Source organism: Equus caballus, chromosome 17, assembly GCF_041296265.1.
Source record: "Equus caballus isolate H_3958 breed thoroughbred chromosome 17, TB-T2T, whole genome shotgun sequence".
In the NCBI taxonomy this organism is placed as follows: domain Eukaryota; kingdom Metazoa; phylum Chordata; class Mammalia; order Perissodactyla; family Equidae; genus Equus; species Equus caballus.
The window spans coordinates 65,395,084-65,420,189 of NC_091700.1; the positions used below are offsets into that span (position 1 = coordinate 65,395,084).

The window sequence follows — 25,106 nt, forward strand, 5'->3', positions numbered from 1 at the left end:
CATCTTATAACAGGGAATGAGACTGGAATTTATTAGTTTAGCTTTATGTGAATTTTTAGTAACTGTCATAAACCCTTAAGACTAGCACATAGAAAAGATCCAGAGAAGATTAAACTACCAGTTATATAGTCCTGTGTAACAAATTACCTTAATTTTATTGATTTTAAAGAGCAATCATATGATTTATCATGATTCTATGGTTTGGCTGGACAGCCCTTCTTCTGATCTTGCCTCAGCAAATTTATGTGGTCAGATTCAGTTGGCAGGTCTACTGGAAGCTGGGCTCCAGCTGGGATTGCTGGACTTTTATTTTCATGTAACCTCAAGTAGGTTAGATGCACCAATTTACATAGTGGTCTCAGGGAAACATTCCAACAAGGTAAGCCCCATGCAAAAGCATTTATCAAGATAGACCTGTTTCACATTTACTCATGTCCCATTGGTCAAACCAAGTCATGTAGCCAAGCCCAGAGTCAATGTGGAATGGGATTGCATGAGGGCACTGGTGCAGGGAGAAGTGGTTGTTCTCTGTCTCTCTTTCTCTTTCTCTGTGTGTGTGTGTGGGGGGGGGGAGGGCAGGGGAATACACTAACTTTTTTTTTCAGTGAGGAATATTATCGCTGAGCTAACATCTGTTTCTAATCTTCCTCTTTTTGCTTGAGGAAGATTGTTCCTGAGCTAACATCTGTGCCAATCTTCCTCTATTTTTTGTATGTGGGATGCCACCACAGCATGGCTTGATGAGCAGTGTAGGTCTCTGCCCAGTATCTGAACCTGCAAACCCCAGCTCGATGAAGAGTAGTTCATGAACTTAACCACTACACCACCAGGCCCACTCTTATATGTTAACTTTTATGTAGTGTTTATTTTGTGGTAGATGCTGTTTTCAAGTTATACAAACACACACACACTCATTTGGTAACAAAATATAACCTTATGAAGTTGGAACTACTGTTATTCCTGAGTTACTGATGAAGAAACCGAGGTATGAAGAAGTAAGTAACTTGCTTAAGAGCATAGCACTAAGAAGAGAAAATGGGATTTGAATCCTGGTGGTTTCACTCTCAAAGATCAGGTACTCATCTGCACTGCAATTTTCTCCCTCACTTCCACAACTTTTTTTCTTTTTTTCTGGGAGTGGGATGGGATGAGTGACAGTGTACAGGCAATAGGAAGATGGAAGGAATTTTAGAGATTATCAAGCACTTTTGAGACCTAGAAATATGAGAGAATTTCCCTCAAAGCCTGCAACGGAATAAAAGTAAAGCTCTTGACATTATGTGGCACAACCTTCGCTTCTGTGTCAGAATATTGTAAAAGGTTAGGAATATTCAATTTTATAAAACTACAGATGAGACTACATGGATTCAAACTCTGCCAAATCTTGAAAGGTAATGATGGATTCCATTCACCAAATTAAAGAGCACCAGGACTAGAAGATGCCCGATGTAGTGTAAAAGATAAAAGGGATTTATGCTTTGTACTTTACACAGTTGGTAGTAAACATATGCAAGTCATTACCTTAGAAGGTTATATAGACTGAAAATATAAATTGGTCAGGAAAGGCTTAGATAAATTCATGAATGGGGTTTATAATGGGTTACCAAAAGGAAGTTAGGGATCACAGACTCCCCAAGGTTCGAGTGTGGAGGGCAACTAACATGTTTTCCTGAAAAACATCAAAGGAACTATGCTGGATCTCTAGAGTTGATGTGACTCAGTATGACAGTTATATTCTCATATTCTTTCTATAAAATCCCTCATCCATGTAACTCTATTCATCTAAAGACATGATTAGACTTCATTTATTTTACAAACATTTAAGAAAAGTTACTCTTTTTCTCCTCCAACAAACCAACAATGCTGTTTCTTTCATAGCTACTTTATTGTGTCATGTCAATTTATTTTCTTTTCTGTTTTCTTACATCTTTCTACCATCTCATTTTTTATATCAAACCTTCTTTTCCCTCTTTCTGACTTCAGCTGTCTTAAAAATTTTTCCTCTATCTCCCTTTCATCTTTATCATTCTCCAACTTTCATCTCTTTCTAACCATTTACCTTCAACCCTCTCTTTAAACTTTATGCTACAGGAGATTTGTAATTTGTTTTTGATTAACACTCATCCTTTATAATCATGAAATAAGACAATGATCCAGTCAAATCTCAAAGTGAATAAAAATAACTTTAGAAAAAAATTGCAAACCTTACAATAAAATAAATAGAAGAGAACAACAGCAAGCACATGCACCAATCTTCCATTCTTACAAGCAGTTTCTTCTGAGATAACATAACAAATGCTCTAAAACAGCAGAGTGATAGTTACGTTAAGTGGTGCTTGAAGTAAATCCTCGTAGAAAATGTTGGTTCTGTTTTTTGTAGAGACATTTGCATGATGAAATTTATCTAATAGTGTCTCTGCTACCAGAATAAGTAAATCAGTGAGAGACACTCTACTTTTCATGGAAATTGCTATCCTAAGAATGCTTTATTTGTTGCCAAAATAGATTAGTAATTTGAAGTGTATGTTAGGCTAAAGTTATTTGTTATAAGTTTATAAAAACAAAAGTTATAATAACTTCTGATATATCAATTTCTGGAAAGTATATTTGAAGGCCTGTTTTCTATCTATATTATCTTGTATCACTAATATATGTGTGACACACCCTAAAATGCTCTAACATGCATAGGAAATCAAATATTTGGAAAATTTGGGGCTGATTCAAAGTAGCTTTTAAAAAAACTTAGAGTTATTAAAGTCCTAGTGACAAGCCATTAGTAAGCTCATTTTGTTATTCATTTTCCATTGCTATTATAATTGCTATAATAAGTGTTAGCCATATATACAAAACTTGTCTAAATCTTAGTTAAATGTGAGGATGATTGCTTTTTATTCATCCACACTTTCAGGGTTTTTTTATTATACATATTTACTACATTTATTAGGTATTATCATTCTTTAATTACAATACAAGCATTTATTGTCTACCATAGTGTAAATTCTTGCCCTATCCTGCAATGTCTACATCAATTAAATATTAAATTCCAATAACACCACCACTGATGTCAACATCCTATTTCACTGCCTCTCTCAATTTCCTATAACCTCTCATCAATCCTATTGTAGAGGACATTTGAGTTTTTCCAACCTTATTGTTCCATGTTTTGTCAAATTCAAAAAGCAAACTCTCTTGCAATTAAGACACAGGCATGATACCCTAACTCTGTTAATTCAGAAGCATTTTGAAGAAACAAGTGCTGCCTGGAACCCATTCTACTGAGTATGTTGGCAGAGGAATCCAGCTTTCCATACCAAAATGACAGAGTCTTAAATAGTAGTGCCTAGTGCCAGCATCAGCAATGCTGTCTGCAGGGTCTGTGACCAATTCCATGCAATCGGGTTTCTGCTGAAGTCATTCTTCAACAGAATTTGGGTCTTTCTGGTAGGGTAGCCTTCAAGTCTGATTTTCTGGCTCTGGAAGAGTTCTGTGAATTTTGTAATAAACTTTATTATATTATTTCCTTCTTACACTAGCTAAAATGTATTTTATTCTTTGAGGTAAGGATTTTATCTAATAAACTGATCAATAAGCCTTTTAAGGATGATGTGAGCATTTTCTAAATAGCCTTCTCTTCAAAGACTGTAGCCAATCAACTATTCATCTCAATTGTCTGCATCCTTATTCTACTTTTATACTCATCATGTAAATCCCAAACCATGAATCAATTGAAGCATCTGACTTCTCCACTCATAAGCCTAGGTAGGGGAGTATGGCTGAAGAACTCACTCAATCATTTGGAATTGTATGTATTTAAAAAGAAAAAGTAGAGCCAAAATATCCAAGTTATATTGTTGTGTGAACAAAGCAAATTGCTGCAGATGTGGTAGATACATGTAGATGTAGGGTGGCTAGACAACAGATTAGCTTTCTTACACTCATTCCTGCCTTTTTCCAGAGGGTGCTAAAAGGCTAGAAAGTACATTTCTCAGACTTTGATGCCATTGGCTTCCAGACGTGATTGAAGTTCCATGAATCAACTACACTTAATCAAAACATTAAATTAGATCCCAGTTAGGAGGGAAGAGAGAATTTGAGGGAAATAACTATTTTGCTGATGCAGACTGTTGCAGAGACTTCCTAATTTGGTGGTTTTCTAAATCAGAGGAGCTTTCCCAATCACAGCAGAAGGAGTGAGATTGCAAGAAATTGGAGCTGTGTGGGGAGCCCATTCTTCCAGCCTGTCAAACTATTCCTGGCAATAAATTATTTAAGTTTAAAGTAGGTAAAGTGGTTTTTGTAGTCTGGACCAGAACCCTAACCAATTTCGTATGGTCATATTTGAATGGAGTCCAAATACTGTTCTGGAGTCCTAGGCTTCTGTTGGTGTTTTCTCGAGGGCTGATGAGAAAGGTAAAATTCAGTTGGTGGGGTTTTATCTCCCTTGCTTCTATTTCAACTGGAGAAGTTTCATTCTTTATTTATTTATTTTGACAATTCATTTTAGATTATTTTTTAAATAAATCATCCTTTTTTAAAGGAAAAAATAAAGTATAAAAATCACTGGCATTTTTGTGGTTATTATAGATTGAATAAATAATTATCTTAATTACCATAGAAATTCCCACTAAAATGGCAGTAAAATGATCATTAGGAAAGTACAAATGTACAAACTAGAAAAGAATGGAATAGGAGATGCAAATAGTTAAGAGATGTTAACCTTCTAGAATATTCAGAGTGGGAGAGTGAATGGATGAATGGCAACTGAATCTAACAAAGATAAAAAAGCTGGGGGGCCAGCCCCATGGCAGAGTGGTTAAGTTCGCACGCTCTGCTACGGCGGCGCAGGGTTTCGCTGGTTCGGATCCTGGGCACAGACATGGCACTGCTTGTCAGGCCACATTGAGGCGGCGTCCCACATGCCACAATTAGAAAGATATGCAACTAAGATATACAACTATGTATGGGGGAGATTTGGGGAGATAAAACAGAAAAAAAACAAAAAGATTGGTAACAGTTGTTAGCTCAGGTGCCAATCTAGAAAAAAAAAAAACAGCTAATCATTAAAAAAAGAAAGAAAGAAAGAAAGCTAGTTGGCACATGAGCAGCAAGATGCAACATGATTCACACCGCAGACAGGTGGAAGGCCCAGGTATTGCAGACGGCAGGTATCTGTGGAAGGTAGAGATTAAGTATTGAATCAAACATAGGAGGGCAGCTCACTAATCTGTGAAGGAACCTCTATGAGGTGTCCTCCCTTACCTAGAATAACAAGATGACTACCTGGAAAAATTTCTCCTGGGGAAATTAAACCAGAGAAGTTGTGTTATTGGGAAATCGGGCAGGGTTAAACACAAGAGTGAGGTTTCATACTGAAAGCAAAGGAAATAAGGGAAATTATACACATCAAATAGTGAGATCCTGCTCCCTTTTCCCAGTTAATGCCTAGAAAGCTGGATGCTGGAAGCTAGATATATTGTACCATGCAGGTAGGCAGGAGTCTAAAGATTCCATTTAGTGAAGCTGCCAAGTCTAGGAGAAAAGACTGACAGATATGTCAGGAGGGATCCTCCAGTGAAATGCTCTATCTCTCTCCTAAGATGAAGGCCCCCACTCCACATGTCTCACACATGCTTGGTCTAGCGGTCACCTGTTTAGTTCTATACTCTCGATTGTGAATTGTCAGCCAAGGCTCATCAGACATTTGAAGAAAACCTCTAAGATGAAAGATGGAGACCAAAATAAGTAAGAAATGAACTAAGAAAAAACATAATGCAAGAAAAAAAACCATCTTTACCAACTATAAAGTCTTGAGAAACATAAGAGCTTTAGTAAGTATAAACAAGAGGAGGTTGCTATAAAAAGAAAATAAAGGATGCCACGTGTTCAAAGAGAGACTCTTGGTAATTAGAGAATATCATCATAGCAGTGCTTTGAAAACGTCAATGGACATTTTAAAAGAAAATTTGTGGGAGTTTCCATAAAATGATAAAAGATATTGTAAAAAAAAGAAAAAAGATAGGGAAATCAAAAGATCAATGCATGATTTCCAAGACCGGACTAAAAGGAAGACTCAAGACAGTGAAAAATTGGCTGGAGGAACAGCTGTCAAGGAAACAATGCAAAAAAAATTTTTCTAAAGCACAAGATTTCTAAATTGAAAGGACTCACTGAGTAACAGACAAAATAAGGGAAAAAATATCCTTATTAAGGCATAGCATTAAGAAATATTATAGCAGTGGCAACAAAAAAAAAGAAGAATCAAAAAGCATCTATGATTGAGAAGTGGGGGTGAGTGGAATAAAAACAAAAATAAATTACAATTTCTCAGTAACCATATTGCATTAAACTCATTAATGGCAACCTGGCAGCTAAAAGACAATGAAAAATGCCTTTGAAATATCTAGAGAGAATTACCACTAATAATAGAAAAACTATGTTTCAAATATGAGGTTAAAAATTATTTTCAAACCAGCAAGATCTCAAAACAAGATCTCAAAGTTTCAGTACACCTTTTTCGAGAATATTCTTGAAGACGTATTTCTCTAAAACAATAGGTAAATAAAGTAAGAAGAAACAGAGGATCCAATCAAGAGAGAGGCAAGGGGATTTCTTAATGAAAGATGCCGGGGTAGACAGCTGAGCAGCTCTTGTCAGCACACTTGGAGAGCAGCAGATGCGAAGAAAATCATCATATACGGACATACAGACACACAAGGAAATAATCAATACCTTATGTGATTTACCATACAAATATGACTTCAGTTCTTTTGTACAATGTAGGGATGAATTATTAATGTCCTAAAACACCATCAAATTATAAAATTAGGCACTTCTAAACTCCAGAAAACAAAAAGTTGGTGTACGAAAGTTAATTTATTGGTTGCATATTCTGTGACTCAACTGCAAACAATACTATGAAATCATGAAGAGCACTGAATGTTGATTTATCTAAATTTTATGATAAAACTATACAGTACAGATATGAGTAGAAGGGAAGTATGTGAGTAGGTGGTGGAAGATAAGAGAGTGAAATCTTCATCTTCCACGTCAGAAATCAGATAATTTTAAATTGAAAAAACTATAAAATAGATTTGTAAATTCAGTATTTGGAACTATGGAGCTTAATATCTGAAACAAGTAGAAATGTTGCAATGTGATCTGCTCAGAGAATTGGAGATGGAGAGGTGTGGAACATAAGACTGCTGTTTTTTCTGTATGCCTTTGATGTGTGTGTATATATATACATATACATATAAAATATACATATGCAATAATATATGTTATACAATATACATATATAACATAAATTTGACAAATATGAAATTTAAAGATAGACAGTAGAAAATTGTAGACAATGAAAGACCACAATAACACCTTTAGGTAGATCTTGTCATCCCCATTTTGCACAAAAGAGACTTGGAGAAGTCAAAACTCTAGCTAAATATTTGGCAAATCCAGGATTTACACTCAAGTTTTCCAGAGTCTAGGGCCACATACCTTCCACCACATCACACATACTTCTTCAAAATTATGATCACTCCTTTCCACTCTTCCATTTAGATCTTTGGAGTCCAAGCCGAAAGCCTATTTGCTTGGTGTTTTCTTGAGAACACGACTGAGTCACACACATCTCAGTTCACTTCCTTGTGAAATATCGTAAATGGGACTAAGTGGAGAAGTGGGGAAAACTGGACCACACAGTGAAGGAAAGCTTTGTGGAGTGGTAAGGCATGTCTGGACAAGGCATGAATAAGAGAGAAACTGGAAATATTTCATTTTAATTATTAACTATTAAAGTATTTAAATATGCTCATAAATGTGATCAATCCTGACCTAAATATTTCTATGGTATCTACACTGATGTTTAAGTAGAACAAATATTATTGCATGTTTTTTGTTTTTCATGCTGGAAGGAGGAGAATGAGTTAAAATAATTCCTCCTCTATAACATAAGGAAATTCTCTCTGAAGAACATGATAGCGACACATTTAAATTCATTAAACCCAAACACACAAGTAACTGAAACAACAGAGAAGGTATAATGCAGATACAACTATTTAAAATTGTACTATCAATGTATTTTCTGCCTCAAAGAAAAAGGATTTCTGAAACCTAGACATCTATTTTTAAAGCTAGCTTGTTTGTAATACAAAAAAATCTATATCTTTACTACTTTCCAATTTATAATCATTAGAAAGGAATTATCTACAAAGCATGTGTATTCATATGTGCGTCCATGAGTAACCAAAAATGAGAAGGCATATACAGACCAGAAATATACATATCTCAATATTATTGCTTCTTTATCAGAACACACAGGAAAATGCTGATGATTGAAAGATTTGACGGGTGGTTTTTCTTGCCACATTTTTCATTTGCACTAGGTTTAAAAAAAAATCTTTAGAAGCAAGTAAAGCTTCCACAGTTCCCAAAGTTGTGTAATTCTCATTGGCTCCTACTTCATTCCACAACTGCAAAGAACTCATCTTTTATTCACTTGTATGATTCTTCTCTGTAGTTCCTGACATCCTTTTAATGCATTTTCTCAGGGACCACAAGAATGACATTCTTCTTCCAATCTTCGTCATTGTTCTTTAAAGTCCCAGCTTTTGCCATAGCCTTTTGTAGAAAGAAGATTCCCTATCCCACAGCTACATTCCTTCGGTTCTGCTCATTATCACTTGGAGGCGGCCTCAGTTCCTCAGTATATTCATCTTTCTTTGGTCCGGATCAATAGATCATTTTAAATCAGTGCACTGAAGACTGAAAGACCACCTTTTATTGCAGGCTGGTAGTTCAGACGTAAGAGAGTGAATGATTTCTTGGGGTTTGTGGTCCATAATTATATTAACCTTGGTCCCACACCAAGCTATTTGAAACTTCTCACACCTCATTACCAGTCAATGCGTCCTTCTCTGTATAAGAATTGCTTTGTTTGACTTTGAAAGACATGTTGTTAAAATCCCTTTACAGGTTAGCGATGTTTCTTTAGAAGAGTGGAACAAATTTCATGGTCAAAGTCAAAATTTTAACACTCTTTTTATCACAAGGATATCTAACCCTGTGAATCTCAGAACAGTCTATATTGTTGCAAGTGACCTAGAGAAAAAGAAAGAAGCAAATTGTTTTAACTATTACCATATTAATAACATGCTTTACATTTTAGAAAGTAACTCTATTATGTATTTGTATTCAGCATTTTCTAAATTAAATGTATCACCTCAAATTATAGAAAACTGGTAACAATAATGATTGCAAAATATTTTTAAAAATATATAAATCAATCAGTAACATTAATCCAGTCTTGAGTTTAAAAAGAGAAATAGTTTGGGGAGCGGAAAGAACCTTTACTGATGTGAATGAAATGGTTCCTTCTGGGATGTTTCCTTGAGGTTGTATTGAGCATCTTAGAAATGAATTGAGAAGTTATGAATCTAGCTTAACTAATTAAAGTCTCGTTAAATAAACAAACAGAAAAATTATGTATTTCACTAAGCCCTACTGAGGTAATCGGCTTGTCTGCAGTTTAAAAATAATCTAGATGAGAGACTATATGTTTGATTTCCATTGAATAATTAAGTAGTCTAAAGTCAAAATGTTCTCTTTTAGCTCTAAGAGGAAAGCTGGAAGACAAAAGAGGGAACTATATAAAATCCCAACCCTTCCTTTTTATGAGAAAACAGTCAGACAATGACTGGATGAGCGAAAGGGCAATTGTTTGTAGTGAGTGTTACCCGAAGTATTCTTTTAAAAAGTAGTACATTCACTCAGCACATGAAAGACGGAGGGTTTGCTGTTTTACTAAATGGAGTTAATGATTTATCAGAAGAGCAATGATGAACCCAATCAATGGTAAGGTCAAAATTAGAACTCACTTAGTTTGACAAGTTTTAGGTCATGAACTATCTTGAAAATATAAAAGGTAATCTATACACTTGCAAAAACTTGGGGGAAAAGAATAAAAGTCTAATTAAATTAATCATTTCCTAACACAACATTTCACTAAATATCCTAGCCATCTCTCAGGTATCCAGTTTTCCTAATAATAAAAACCTTAATTATTAGAACAAAAATTTTCTGACACATAAATACTATATAATGAAATAAAGTTCATTTGAGATTGTCTCTAAAGGGGTATTCAAATTCACAAAATTTTCTAATTAACTCAAGCATCATTTATGCCTTATTTCATTGTATTAAAAATCACCGTAAAGTGTATTGGGCCAATTTCATTCCCAAGTAAGCAGAGTATATTGATATATATATATTTAAGCATCTTATAGGGTCTTCGGGCTATCGCATTGAACATAAGTTTTCAAAATAGGGTCCCACAAATTTAAAACATATATGTCTTTTAGGCCATAGAAATATAGACTTCTGATAATGTCACCATGAACGATTTAATGCTAGATTTAATATTATAAGTTTCATGACTCAATTCTGGATTAAATTTTGGGAAACTTTTCTTTCATATATATTTTATGAAGACCAGATTATTTTATATATATATATGTCCTTTTGGAGCAATTTTCATCTATTTCTGATTTTAATATTTCAATAAATGCTATAAAATGGTTTGATTAATACAACTGAAATGTATACATTAGCTACACAGATCTGCTCCCTGGTCCTTTAATTTACTCCTCCATCTTACAGTATGGTCTAAGCGGAATGGTATTTTTCTTTTAAAGCACTGCTTATGTCTATTGTATGATTTTCTAGCTCTCATAATATTATATTTTCTAACTTTATTTGGTATCAAGTGATGTTTGGACTTGAGAATTTTGAAATGGAATTACTAAGAGGAAAATAATAGTTTCATTCAGTCTCTTATACAGTGGCATAAAACCTAGTTATTTGCCATCTAAATAGTAAAGTATCCTAGTATTCACACAGAACACAGTAAATACTTTTTGAAATGAACAAAAACTTTTGGAGTAAATACTTTTTGAAATGAACAAAAACTTTTGGTGCAGGACAGTCGTTTATTATGAACAACTATGTGGAATTTTTCTTTATATGCCTACAGCATTTAGAAAATAAAAGGACAAATATTGTTACATGTTTACTTACAGCAGCTGTTAGACAATTCAATACAGTATTGTTTTTGAAGTCTTAATGGTTCTCACTAGTCGGGTTGTTGGATTTAGCAAGTAATTCACTTCAAGGACATTCTGGGAGTACTTTGTCCTTTATGTACCTTTCCACCACTGGGAATTGTTATCATTTTGATTATTTCAATGTCCCTTCCCCCTCCATTATCAGTTACAGAAGCCTGGAGGAAGAACACTAAAGTTGGAGTCCAGACACTGTTTTCCAATCTCATCCTCTGCCTACTAGTTAAACATGAGCAAGTCACCCAGCACCCTGAGAATCAGCATCCCCCCTGCAAAGCAAGAATATTAAGTAACATGAACTCTAAGGTCTTTCCTTTTATTTTCATGGGAAAAAACATTTTATTAAATGTATTTGCATTTAATTAAACAAATGTTTAATTTTGTAAAAAGTCAGTCACCATCTTCCTTTTCATAATACACTCTTTTTTCTTAGGGAAAAATAATTCATTGTTATGAATAGTAGTTTTAATTCATAAATTCAGATTTTTATTGTGGTTATTTCACTTTTTAATGCAAATTCCTATTTCTCCTGCTTTAAAGGAAACTTCATTCCATAACTCTGGAAGTCCTTCTGTTTCCCCATTCTGCGGTCTTTCGTGTTGCCAATTCACGAGAGGGAGATGTGAGTTATAGGTCCAACTAAACTACCACAGGACTCCTTTTTCTTCTGTCCTCACCTTCCACTTCAGTTCTGATGAGTCTCTGCTGACTTCATGTCCATGTGGGAGATGAGCATCATTTATGAGCCTGTCTATGATTCTGTCTGCCTGGAGATCATACACCCATTCCAGTGGGGGTGAGAGGGTAAGGTAGGCAACTATTACATTCCCAGTGGTTCTGTAACAGGCACCAGATACCTGAAGCTACAGGAACAGTAGATTTGACTTTCTCCCATCTCTCAAGCCCAGGAATATCTTTTCTAGTCTGAGAGGCATAGTTGGATCTTTTGTTGTACACCAAGAAACTGTCCTTGCCCACAAATTCCTGTCTCACCTTTAATCTCTTTATAAATACTTCAAGTTCTACAGAAGGAAAAGAAGAGATTTGATTAACTTTGGAATTTAAGTAAAGCATGCATGTTTAAAAATTTAAAGAGAGGCAATGAAAAAATAGAAATATAACTTCTAAACCAGCAGAGGAGAAAAATAAATTTAAAAACCTAAATAATCCAAATAAGGCTAGAAAAAGAAAAAAGTGGTACAGGAAAAAATAGGACATGTAAAAAGCAAAAATAGGACTCTAGAAATAAATACAAATATATTGGTAATCCTAATAAGTATAAACTACTAAAAATCAACAATTATAGCTAGATATTATCAGATTGGATCTCCAAAATTATATTCAATAATAAAATATTTTCTAAAGATAAGACCAAACATAAGAACACAAAAGATTGAAAGTAAAAGCTTGGGAGATAGATATTGAGTAAATATTTATCAATGGGCAGCTACTTTAGCTTATTTAACTTGAGACATAATAGACTTTAGACAAATACATTACTGTGGTAATAAAAGAAGTCACTATATAATTATATAATGGTTTCTAATTCATGAGAAATCAAAAGAATTAAGATTTATATGGACCTAATAATATGAAATTAAAATATGTAAAGCAAGAGACTTTAAGGAGAAATTAAAACTCTAGACATCTAGTGAAAAAATTTCATATACCTTTCTCAATACTTGATAGATTAATCAAGTAAAAATCAGTTTTTGACAGTCTGGATAACAATTCACAACACTGACATATTAGAAATTATGGTCTTTATATCTAGTAGTAATAAGAAAATTCACATTCTTTTTAAGCACATATGGAATATTTACAAAAAATAAAAGGCCATATAGTAGCTCCAGAAAGTTTATATCAACAAATACCAAAGAATAAGTTTATGTGTCATTACAATGACGTAAAGTTATAAATCAATAAAAAGAGTAATTTTTTAAATTCAATTTATTGGAAATTTTAAGCGTTCTAAATAAATCATGGCTTAAGAAATGAAAATGGTAGTCATCAAATATTTTAAAGAGAATGATATTGAGACTATTTCAAGTAAAATAAATCTTGTAAGGTTCATCTAAAGCAGTACTTAGAGGAAAATTTATTGTATCAAGTTCATGTTTTGGAAAAGAATAAAGAAAAATCAGGAGAGTGATTGGCTCAAGAAGTTAGAAAATACACAATAGAGTAATCCCAAAGAGTGTGGGGCAAAGGATATTAATTTAGTAGTAAGAAAGAAATAATAGAGAAGAGCATCAAACCAAAAGCTGGCTGTCTGGAAAAAAATGGAAAATCTTTTACAAGATTGGTCACAAAATAAACAATAAAACAATATGAGGAATATTCTTAAAAATAGTATATCAGTCAGGACATTTAATTCTAACTCTATACACAGTTATTTATTTATTTTTTTAAACTGACAATTTCAGTGGCTTAAACAAAATAGGAAGTAGTGGTATTCTATCTCACCCTCTTGGCTGTCTAATGCAGCTGATGTGGCTATCATGGATAGCTCTTCTCCAAGTGGTAACTTGAAATTCAGGATCTTTGCATCTTTCACAAAAATTAACCAAAGGCATGAACTTTCAGATTCATGAAACAGAGTAAATTCCATATGGGATATATAAAAATAAATTCACATCTATATATATTGAAGTGAAACTTCCATCTTTTGGCCCTGCCTTCCTTCAGGGCTTCCTTAGCGTCCTTCACTACATCCATTTTCTTTGGTTGAAAACAAAGAGAATGATCATAATGATGGTGGGATATTTTAGAGCTGGATCTGGAAGTTGTGGCTATCATGTTCCCCACCTCCATTGGCCAAAAGATATTGCATGTACTCAAACTACCTGAAGGAAAGCTGGCAAGAGGGATCAGTAAGCATCAGGCAGTCTCTGCCACAGTGGATAACATTACATGTAATAGCGGGGTTAGATACCTCATTTGGAACATTATGAATCATTTATACTCATACATTTGTAATCTTAGAAGAAATGAGCTTTTGTCTTGAAATACGTGAAGCATAACAACTGACTCTGGTAAAGAGAGAATAACTGAAGAGTCAAGCCTGTAGCTATTGGAGAAATTGAATCAGTAGATAAAATTCTACCCATATAAAAGTATCAGACCCAGATGAATTTATGGATGATTTTTAAGAAAATAGAATACAGATAACCCTTATTTCATAGAGAAATTTAGAGAGAATAAAGAAGAAAACTCACTAATGCAAATAATGTTAACAGATTAGTATGACATTGATACTAAAATTAAAGAGGGAAAGTGTGAAAAATAAAAATAATAGGACAAAATATAGATACAAATATGTAAATAAAATACTAATTCAATGAATCTAAAAATGTATTTTTTTTTTTTTTTCTGGTGAGATAGATTGGTCCTGAGCTAACATCTGTTGCCAATCTTCCTCTGTTTGCTAGAGGAAGATTGTCACTGGGCTAATATCTGCCAGTCTTCTTCTATTTTATGTGAGATGCCACCACAGAGCAGCTTGATGAGTGGTGCGATGTCCGTGCCTGGGATCCGAACCTGCGAAAGCTGGGCTGCCAAAGTGGAGCATGGGAACTTTACTACGCCACTGGGCTGGCCCATAAATGTGTAATTTTTAAAATTGACAAATGCAAAAATGGTTTGTCTTTTAAAATGAAATTATATTCAGTAAAAAAATATAATTTTATCAATTTTTATAAAACTAATGATTAAAGGAAAATCAGTATTATCTCAATAAATACCAAAAAGTAAAACTCATGTATGATTATATAGATATAAAACTGTTAATCAAAGCAACATTTCTAGGTAGTGAAAGATGGTGCCTACCACTATACAACAAATAACATTATTAATGGTGAAAGTTTATGCTTGTGATCTCTAAAATCAGGATAGATGTCTATTATCATCATTTTTAGTCAATATTGCATTTGGAGTCCAAGGCAATACAATAAAGCAAGACAAATTTCATATAAGGATTATTATGGAGGTAATAAATTTTAATTGTTTGTTACCCACATTATATTTAGAGAAACTATACAAAACACCACTAGACAATCTACTGAAACTAGTAAAAATTTTTTAAAAATCTGGAAAAGCTCAATATATAAAAATAATAACATTCCTATATTCCTATAAAAACAAATTTAAATATGTAAAAAAAGCCCCTGAATTTCAATAGCCAAAAATAAAAAGTACTAACATTTAGAAATTATTTTGGGATAAACACAATAATAGATATGCAATACTACAGAGGAAAAAAATGTATGACGTTAAAAACATGAAAATACACATATAAGTGCAGAGACATTTTATGTTCTTACATAGGAAGATTAATTATTTAAAGAATTAAATTCTTGCCAACTTAACGTCAACAAATCTCAACAAGATATGATAAACTTAAGCTGATTTCATATGATTAACAAAGCACAAATAATGGCCACAATGATTTTGAGGAAAAAGAGATAAGGGGGAGGTGGCAAAGAAGGAGAAGGAAGAGAGGCGAGGAAAGGGAGAAGCAGGGGAGAAAAAAAGGAGGAGGAAATAAGAGGAAGAAGAAAAAAGAAAAAGAATGTGAAGGAGGAGGAAGGGAAGGAGGAAGAGAAAGAGAGAAAGCGCTAATTGTGGTAATAGGATTCCATCTACTAACTATCCAGACAAGTTATAAAACGACAGTAATTTAAAGAAAAAGTATTGATACAAAGAGAGGCAAATAATAGATAATCTTGGAATATCTATCTATCTATATATACACACACACATAGAATTGTTATATATGTACATATATATGTTTTCTACATGCATATGTTTTCTATATATACGTATGTATATATCCATGTGTGGTTGTTACATGCCAAAGTGGGAATACAACTCTATAAAGAAATGTACTATTCAGTAAATTGGAATGTAACAATTAGTACTTCATTTATAGAAAAAATATGTTAAATAATATTCCTATAAGAAATCATGTATATATAATCATGTAAATATAACTTCCTGATAAAGACATAAAACACACAGAAAAAGTTTAAAAATAAAAAAAGAAATTTTTTAGAACATATAGAAAAATTGATTTTGCAAACAATATATTTAAGATTTCATAACATATTTTAGCAATTTCTAGCAAAGTTGAAAATGCACATAAATCTAGCAATTCCATTGTGAGCTATGTATTCTAGAGAACATACACATATGTACAAGGAGACCTGTGTAAGAGAGTTGATTATAGCATTTCTTAACAAAACAACTAAACAATTTAAAATGTAATTCAATGATAGAATGGATGAATAAATTGTGCAATTATTGGAATATTAAGCAGCAAATATAACACACTAGTTCTGTAAAAGTCAATACAATGATTCCAATATATTTTATTAAGTGATAAAATCAAGTTACAGGTGATATAGTACAATTATAGAAATTAAAAATACAAAAAAAAATGTGTAATAGGGATATGTAGTTTTACAGTAATAGTTTAGCATATTAAAGAGAAGAGTGAACAACTAATTTGGGATATCTGTTTTCTCTTGGGCATGGAGGATGTGGAATAAAATAGAAAGGATCACTTCAAAGGCATCTCTAATATTTATTTCTTAAAAACCTAAATTCTGAAACAAATATCACAGAATGTTAATCAGTATGGTGGACACATAGGTGCCTCTGTATCTTTAGATGAATTTGACATATTACATAATTAAGATATTTAAAATGATTTATGCTTCCAAGTGTATACAAGAAGAATGTTAAACCAGCTTTTCAAAGTTTTCAAGAATTATTAGACCATGAAAGTTATATTTGGTCCTCAAATGTTCATTGACCCAAATTAAATTACAAATGCCATTGCTTCAGCCTTCCATTCAACCATACTCTTTTAGTGTTCTAGTAATCAGCAGGTTAAAAAAAGACAAGCTCCTTCCTTCAACAAGTATTCTCAGAGTTCCAACAAAATGTAACTTGTTATAAAACCCAAGCTGACAGGAAATGTGAACAAAGTACACTAAATTTATTTTAGGCGCTGAGCATACGGGTCAATGCTTATTTGCATGACTGTCAACAAAACAATTCTCCTTTGTTGCTACTTATAACTTTCATGTATTTCTTGCCTTTGAATCAAATTGAATCTACCCTTAGTCAATCACCTTTCTTCTTTATCATTATCAGTTAATATTTTTGAGCCCTCTGAACTGTTTCACTTTGTATTGAATTCTCTGATAATGATATAGCAAATTGAGCCCTCAGAATGTTTGTAAAACTTGATATGAATCTTCTCATTTGTCGACGTCTTCAAGAGCAGTCCAAGACTTGCTACTCTTCCTCGCTTCCTCAAGATTAATTCAAAGCTTGTCCATGCTGAAGTCGCTCCACAGCTGGTCTGAGGGCATGAGCTTCCATCCTGGGTTAATTTAATATCCATCCTAGGTTTACCTCATCATCTTGAAGGATATTTATTACCACAGCAAGTATGCAAACAATGAGGGGAGAGGGAGGGATTCAGAGGCTGATTGTTTGAAAATTTGGGGGTAATTTCATGAAAAGTAAGGATATGGATAATTTTATTAACATTATTTCTGCATGCAATTCCAAATGCCTAATGGAGAATTTTCTCCAGTATTTTCTCTCTTGAATGACAGCAAAGACTACTGTGTACTGTCAAGTTTATACTCTGCCTGAATATGTTTCCATCTTATATTTTGGCTGAAGACCCTATGGCATATTCAGAGCACTCATTCCTGTATATAAATTCTCAATGCTGTTTTCTGGCTCCAGTTTTGCACATGTATGTTTAGCAGAATGCCAAAGTATATAACTAGATCCTATCAGTAGAGTTGATCATCTGAACTGAGGTTATATGTGATTTTAGATTAAATATAGAAAGAGCTTGGTACATAGTAAGTGCTCAGTTAAGGTTAGCTGTTGCTGTTCTTATTCAGTGATTAGTCAAACTTGAGAACATCATAAGGCCATTGAATTGTCTGCGAGAAGTAATTTCCAATTTTATTGTAAAGTGAATTCATATGTAAGTTGTTTACTATGTTTTATTTTATAAATAAATCTTCAGAAACACATTTACTGCCTATAATGAAAGATTCAAGAAATAAAAATAATAACATTCAGAAGTTTGTTTTAAAGCTTTCTGTGCTACACCAAGCCCTAAATTAATCCATCCTAGATCTCTGTAAAGATGAATGCTACACTTGGGGACGGCCTGGTGGTCTACTGGTTGAGTTCACATGTTCTGCTTTGGTGGCCTGGGTTTGCTGCCTGGGATCCCAGCATGGACCTGGGCAGTGCTTATCAAGCCATGCTGGGGCAGGTGTCCCACATATAAAGTAGAGGAAGATGGGCACAAATGTTAGCTCAGGGCCAATCTTCCTCAGCAAAAAGAGGAGGACTGGTGGCAAACGTCAGCTAAGGGCTAATCTTCCTAAAAAAAAAGATGAACTTTACTTTTGTAGCAAAAAGAACACTCCTTTAGCCTGGCTTGTGAGGTCTTTACAAAGAAAGGTAAAGAGAACAAGGACTGTCCTTAAATATGATGTCAAAGTGTTTGAAAGGCCAGTTAAGGCACACCATCAGGAATAAACACCAAGGACTTCCAGTTTAAAATATGCAATGGTGGTCTGTAAACCACGACTATAAATAATTTGTAATATGTCTTGAGCTTTGTATCACCTCCATTTTAAAATATAGTTGTTACCTATTTACTATTGGAATAGAAGTTTAAAGCTTTAAAATAGAAAAAGTGTATATAAATGTTTTTAGGGCAGTAAGAATGGGGCTGTTGAGAAAGTTGTATGGCCAGTCTTCCAGGAAGAAACATCAGTGAAATGAGAATGGCTCTTAGGGAGAGAAATCAAGCTGATTTTCTGAGGCCTGTGGCAAAGGAAGAAAAATAGTGGAGGAGTCAACTTGCACCTGAAGTGGGACCGCACCAACACGTTGTATTTATGTTGTAACTAAATTAGTTGATAAACTCTCAACGGGTAGAGGGTGTATATTGTTTTTTTCCATGTATAGCCCCATATTTCCAAAAATTTTTAGGGATTTTCCCATGTTTATATATATATATATATATATATATATATATATATATATATATATATATCTTATTTGAAAAAATAAAACTAACATTATGCTCTACATGCTATTATAATATTTATTTTCACTTAACATTTTGTCAATCACTTAAATAGCATTTTAATGTCTGCATTAAAAGTATATGGATAAAGCTTATTTTAATTTTTATTTATTAAATATCGTTTAAGTTAGAATTCCCAGATAAAACACAGTACATCTAGTTAAATTGGAATTTCAGATAAATGAGGAATAATTTTTTTGAGTACAAGTATATACCATATATTACATTGGACATAATCATGAGAAAAATGTGATAAAATATTGCATATGGGCCTTAAAATTTGTCTTAAATCTTTGGAAATTTTATATAAAAATGATGTCCATTATGGTTTTAACTCACAATTTTTTCATTACTGCAAAATGTAAGTAAAATGAAGCAAGGATTTCCATCTGTTTTGTCTGGTGCTATTTACTCGCACCTGTTATAAAGGAGCCACTCCTGAATATTTATGTTAATGAAATGAATGAGATTGAAATTTTTTTAGGACCTTAAAGCCCATTTGTATTGTTTTTTATAAATGATTTTAAACCTTAAACACATGCTTCCTTCAGGAAAAACAAGTGAAACAATTCAATATTTATTCAGAAGCAGGGAATCAAAAAATGACCAAGGCAAGCCCCAAACACTGGAGAGTTTTGCAATGTGTTCTTAAGGAAGCAAGCATTAATAAATAATTAGAAAAGAAGGCAGCACTTAAGCATCTCATAGAACCATGTGAAACATGAGGTACAAATTTAGAAAAAAGAACATCTAATTCTGCTTGGAGAATGAGATAGCCTTCACAAAAGGGTTTGATTTCAAATGAGCCTTGCAACAATGACAAGTTCAATATGTTCACAAGTTGAAAATTTTCCAGCAGGTTGAAGAAAGGCTTGAAATCTTGACAGTGCAAGGCATATTCAGGGAATGGATTGAGGTCCACCTTAGCTGAGATATAAGGTATAAGGACAGAGTTAGTGGGAGATGAGGCTGGAAGAAAGGATGGGACCTGACAAAGGAAATTACATTCTAATTTACCAATTACTAGTGTGGAGATAATTACTTGTCAGAAGAAAATATTGGCAGAAGGAATGAAATTCTATCTCTATTCACAAGGCATTGCCAACTTGTTAGGCAAACCAATCACTTTAGTCATTGGAATAAGAAGTAAATATTCTTAGTTATAAATTGATACTTTCTATCTCAATCTTACAGAGAGAAAAAAAAACAGTGACAAAAATGAGGTTTGGTTAAGGAGGAGCATCTTCAATTTTGGTTCCTCATTTTTGAATCATGGCCCAAATTCACATAGAAGTGATGTCCTTATCATGATGCCTCAACATGGTCTTCACGGCGTTGTTTGTGTTTCAGTGTAAGCTACTTGGAAAATGATTCCCTCAGCAACATAAGCTTAGGCAAAGTATATGGATTGATGCATTTAATTTGCATTCCACTTGTAACACAATATGGCCTTCTGTTTTTAAAGAAGCTCTGACAGTGTGAAACATAATATTACTTTGTGTTATAGAGGCTATTGATAGAGTACGGCAGTTTTAACTCAGAATACAGCAGCTTTTGTTAAACTATACTTCATACTTTGCCTCATTTTGATATACAGGCTGGAAATAAAATTATATGTCAATATTAGAGTTTTGCATTAAATTTTAGATTTTTTGGGGGGGGGGCCCATCATATCTTTCTGAAAAGGGGATAGATTTGTAGAGTACAGCATTTTTCTCATTTGTGACATATCTGCACAAATACAATATATAATTTTCAGCAAGAATATGGTTCCATGTGAGGAAAAAAATAATGCCCTGGGCTATTATTTCAACTCGCAAGTCTGGATGCTGTACTTTGATATTATTTATTTGAAGTTTATGTAGCATATATTACTTGAAATTTGAGAGCTGCTTTATTAATTCTAACAGTCAAAGCGTTCTGAGCTAAGAAAAGCTGTCCTTCCACTTAGTTTGAATGCTCAAGCACAAAATTATTAAAAAACATCCTGTGCACAAAAGGCAGCAGTAAGCTGATTTGTGTGCGCAAGAGGGCTGTTTGTCCTCAAAAGTACATTCTTAAATAAGAAGGGAGTTGGAAAGAAGAGGCAAACAGCACCTTGAACTAAGAGAACAGGAGCTGATGTCCTTTCGTTGTGTGCTTTATTGATTTATAAACACTCAGTCGGGCTCCCTCATCTCTGCAGAGTAATTTAGATATGGGAAAATATCTGTGAAATATATTGATTGTATTATTGATTGAAAAGCCAATTGCTGTTGCACTCCTGTTTTACCATTTAAGTCCTGACACATTTTGACATATGAGCCAGCTGTGACTACTGCCTCGATTCTGCAATAAGATAATGTGAAAGCTGTCATAACCACTTCTCTGTCAGCCTTGAGGATTTACAGCATGTTGCCGCTGCTATTTAGCTTGCTCTTTAACTACCTGAATAATGAGGATTTGTTAAAGCTTTCAGTCTAGTACACTCGTGTGTCTTTGCGTTGGGTGTGTCTATATATGCACACAAACCCTTACTAGTTTTTGTTTCCTTTAGTGAACCAATACTTGGTGAATTAGAAGAAAAATACATAAAGAGCAAACTTCTTAGTATCTTTATATTTAATCTGTGTAGATGGAAATGATTGAATCTGTGCAAGCATTTTTCTCTTTTTCTTTAGGGAAATTTGATTTCAGAACATTTCTCAGAGTAATTTTTGCTCGTTGTGAGGTTGGTTTCCACTCAGCAGCAATAGAGAATGAACGGGGGAAAATCCATTTCCTTCTATTTACAGATTTGTTACCTATTTGTAATATTTATTGTAAGAAAAAGGAAGATAATTTACACAAAAATTACTCAATATCCTTGATTTGAAAAGAAAACAGACTAGCTTCTAAACCTATCCATTAGATCTCATAAAAATTCATATAAACATATCTCCACAAAGTATACTTTAAAAAATCTACGTTTTTAGGACAGACCTCATTAGATGATTGAAACTACAAATACTGTTTCCTGCTTCTAGTCACATAATCATAATGCACAGGAAAAACTCCGCTAAATCACCCTTTTGATACATATAGTCAATATGGACCTTTTCCAAATAAGGCTGTTTAAATGTATACTATACATTATTAAAGTTGGTGTCCATAATATCCCTCTTATATTCTGATGCATCTTCTCGTTGTCACACAATCTCTCCGATTAATCACAAGTCGCACGTTGATTCGTTCTTTTCTAGTTTCTTTAAAAGCATCCTTCAATTTATGTAAACCAATGAAACAGGCCCATTGTAAGGGAGCAGCGCTGATGTAAATAGCCTGGGAACAATGTTCCATATTATAAGGATGGACAGCAGATCACTCCTCTGGGAAATGAAAATGTTCATTTAACAGTATGAATGGCACACCATTCTAGCAAATGACTGACATATCAGCAGTGTGAAGCATTAGACTCATGATTGATTTAGATCCAACTTCGAAAAATCCAACATTTCTTTTCAATGTACAGGCTTCCAATATGGCAGAACCTTTTAGAAGTATGTTTTAGAGTCTCAGTATCACACTCTAAAGCAGATTGCACCTTCATATAAAATTGCAGGCAGACTATCATGTAAGTTAACAAAATATCAAATAGATTCTGACAAGGTAAAATCTTTAGTTCAAAGATACACGAAACTGCTTTAGAATATGGCACCAGAGAAGGGGAGGTAAGAGGCAGAGAAATGGTAGCATTGTACGCATCCCGCAGTACAAAATCAAACCATGCACGTATTCTGCAGTGCGCAGAATCAAACTTCGAGTGGCCATTCCTTCTGTAACTGCGCAGTCTCCCTCTATACCTCAGAGGTAGGATTAGAGCAAGACCCCTTTCAAAAGCTGTGTTATAAGTTGTTCTTGACCCTTAATGTGCAAAATAATTGCCCAGGAAATGTATTGACAATGCACATTCCTTGCTTCCCTCTAGAAATCTGGTTTAGTAGGTCTAGAATAGGGCACAGGAATCCGGTTTTATTGAAAAGAAACTTTAAATTTGAACTAAGTTGACACAGAAAATCCATAAAATTGTAGAGTCTCACTATTTCCCTCACTCCAAATCCTCTAGTACTAACAATTTACATAGATTTAGCATAATTTTCGGTATTAGAAAATTACCATTGGTATAATGTTATTACTCAGTCCACAGACTTCATTTTTCCATTTATGTATTTTTCTGTTTGAGGTTCTCACATGCATTTCGTTATTTCTCCTTAGTCTTCTCCAGGCTGTAACAGTCCCTCAGGATCTGCTTTTAATTAATCAGTTAGGTTTATCTGATATCAGTTGATTTGCAAAGAAAATTATGAGGATTATTCATCTAGACAGTCACTAACATTCATGAAACTGCTGCAAACATTAGCTGACAAACTTTTTAAAGGGGAATTTTTGAAAGAATTTAAAAACTAACACTGAAATATAAACCATGCATTAGAAATCTCCTTTGAGCCTCTGAGACTAGTCTACACCCTAGTACTTTTTTTTCAATATCGTTTGCCTTGTTTTATAGTTGTTTTCACATGTATTCCATATTGACCCTTCAGTTCAGCCAATTGTCATTTCTCAGACCCTTTCTACCCAGTGTGGTCTGCATCACCTAGGAGCTTGTTAGAACCACAGAATCTCAGGTCCCACCACAAGCCTAGGTCTACTAAGTCAGAATTTACGTTCTAAGTAGATCTGTAGGTGACTTGTCTGCCCAATAAAGTTTGAGAAGCACAGAATCAGAGGATCTTTATCTAGCATATGCAGAGGCTGAGAGGGGAAATTCCTTGGTCCCTCTGCATTACTATTAACTCTAAAACTACCAATACTATTATTTCTATGAGTTGGTTGCAGTTGCCTCAGATACTTATAACTTCCCTTTGTTTCTCTTTCCCCTTTCTTACCCTTGGTATAAATCCTACAATATGCCTTTATTTGAGAACTGATTTGTATTCCACATGCACATCATATTTACTGAGTGGGCTGTCATTATGCTGCACTGTACTCCACTGATGTTACATTTCTGAATTACAGACATATTTGAAGCACTATTCTAGCATTTCATGAGTTTGCTTATTTAGGTGGTTCATATAAAATTGATTTTGTACAAAACATTTCATGCACTTTGTCTGTGTCTCAATGCTCTGGTCCTGAGTGATTCTCTCAAATTTATTACTGACTTTCTAGATAAGCTTGGTCAGGTAATTATCCCTCCTGCTTCTTCTTTTCCAACTATAAAATGGAAAGCCTAACATGGCCATGGAATGTTAGCTCTCAAGGGGATCTTACATAGCATTGAGTTCGTATCACAAATTTACATGTAGAAAATTAAGACACAGTAAGAGTGTGACTTGCTTAAGTCAACAGCCCATTACTAGGAAGAAAAAGAAATCAAATTCTAGGTCTTCTAACTATAGCCCTGAGCTTTTTCCATAGGTCCTGCCCTCCAAGGTAATGCTAATCATTACCCTTTCCATGTTTTCTCAGAGGGAAAAGGATTCCTCTTTCTTTTCAAGGCTTTGCCTTAGCCTCTATATGAGGCTTCCACTACTTCAACTTTGGTCTCTTAGTGCCATTCTTCTCCATATACAAATATGTCAAAGTTTTTCTCTCTTTCATTTAATAAATAACAATAATAATATAACAAAAATACTTTCTACCTCTTATCATTCATATAACTGCATTTTCCATTTGTCTCAGAATCTCTTGAACATCTCTGCTTCTTCAATATCTAATTACTCTTCATACTATCTTATTCAGGCTTCTTCCTTAAATCATTTACTGAACCAGTAAATCGATATCATTGATATCATTAATAACCTAGACATTTACAAATTCAAAGGGCTTCATTC

The 25,106-nt window shown here is 33.8% G+C and overlaps 1 long non-coding RNA gene across 4 annotated transcripts in view; it reads left to right on the top strand.

Moving 5' to 3' along the window:
* The window catches only part of LOC138918533 (uncharacterized), a 116,459-nt gene that overhangs the window by 39,113 nt on the left and 52,240 nt on the right, over window positions 1-25,106 (top strand). The gene's annotated exons all lie outside the window — the stretch shown is intronic.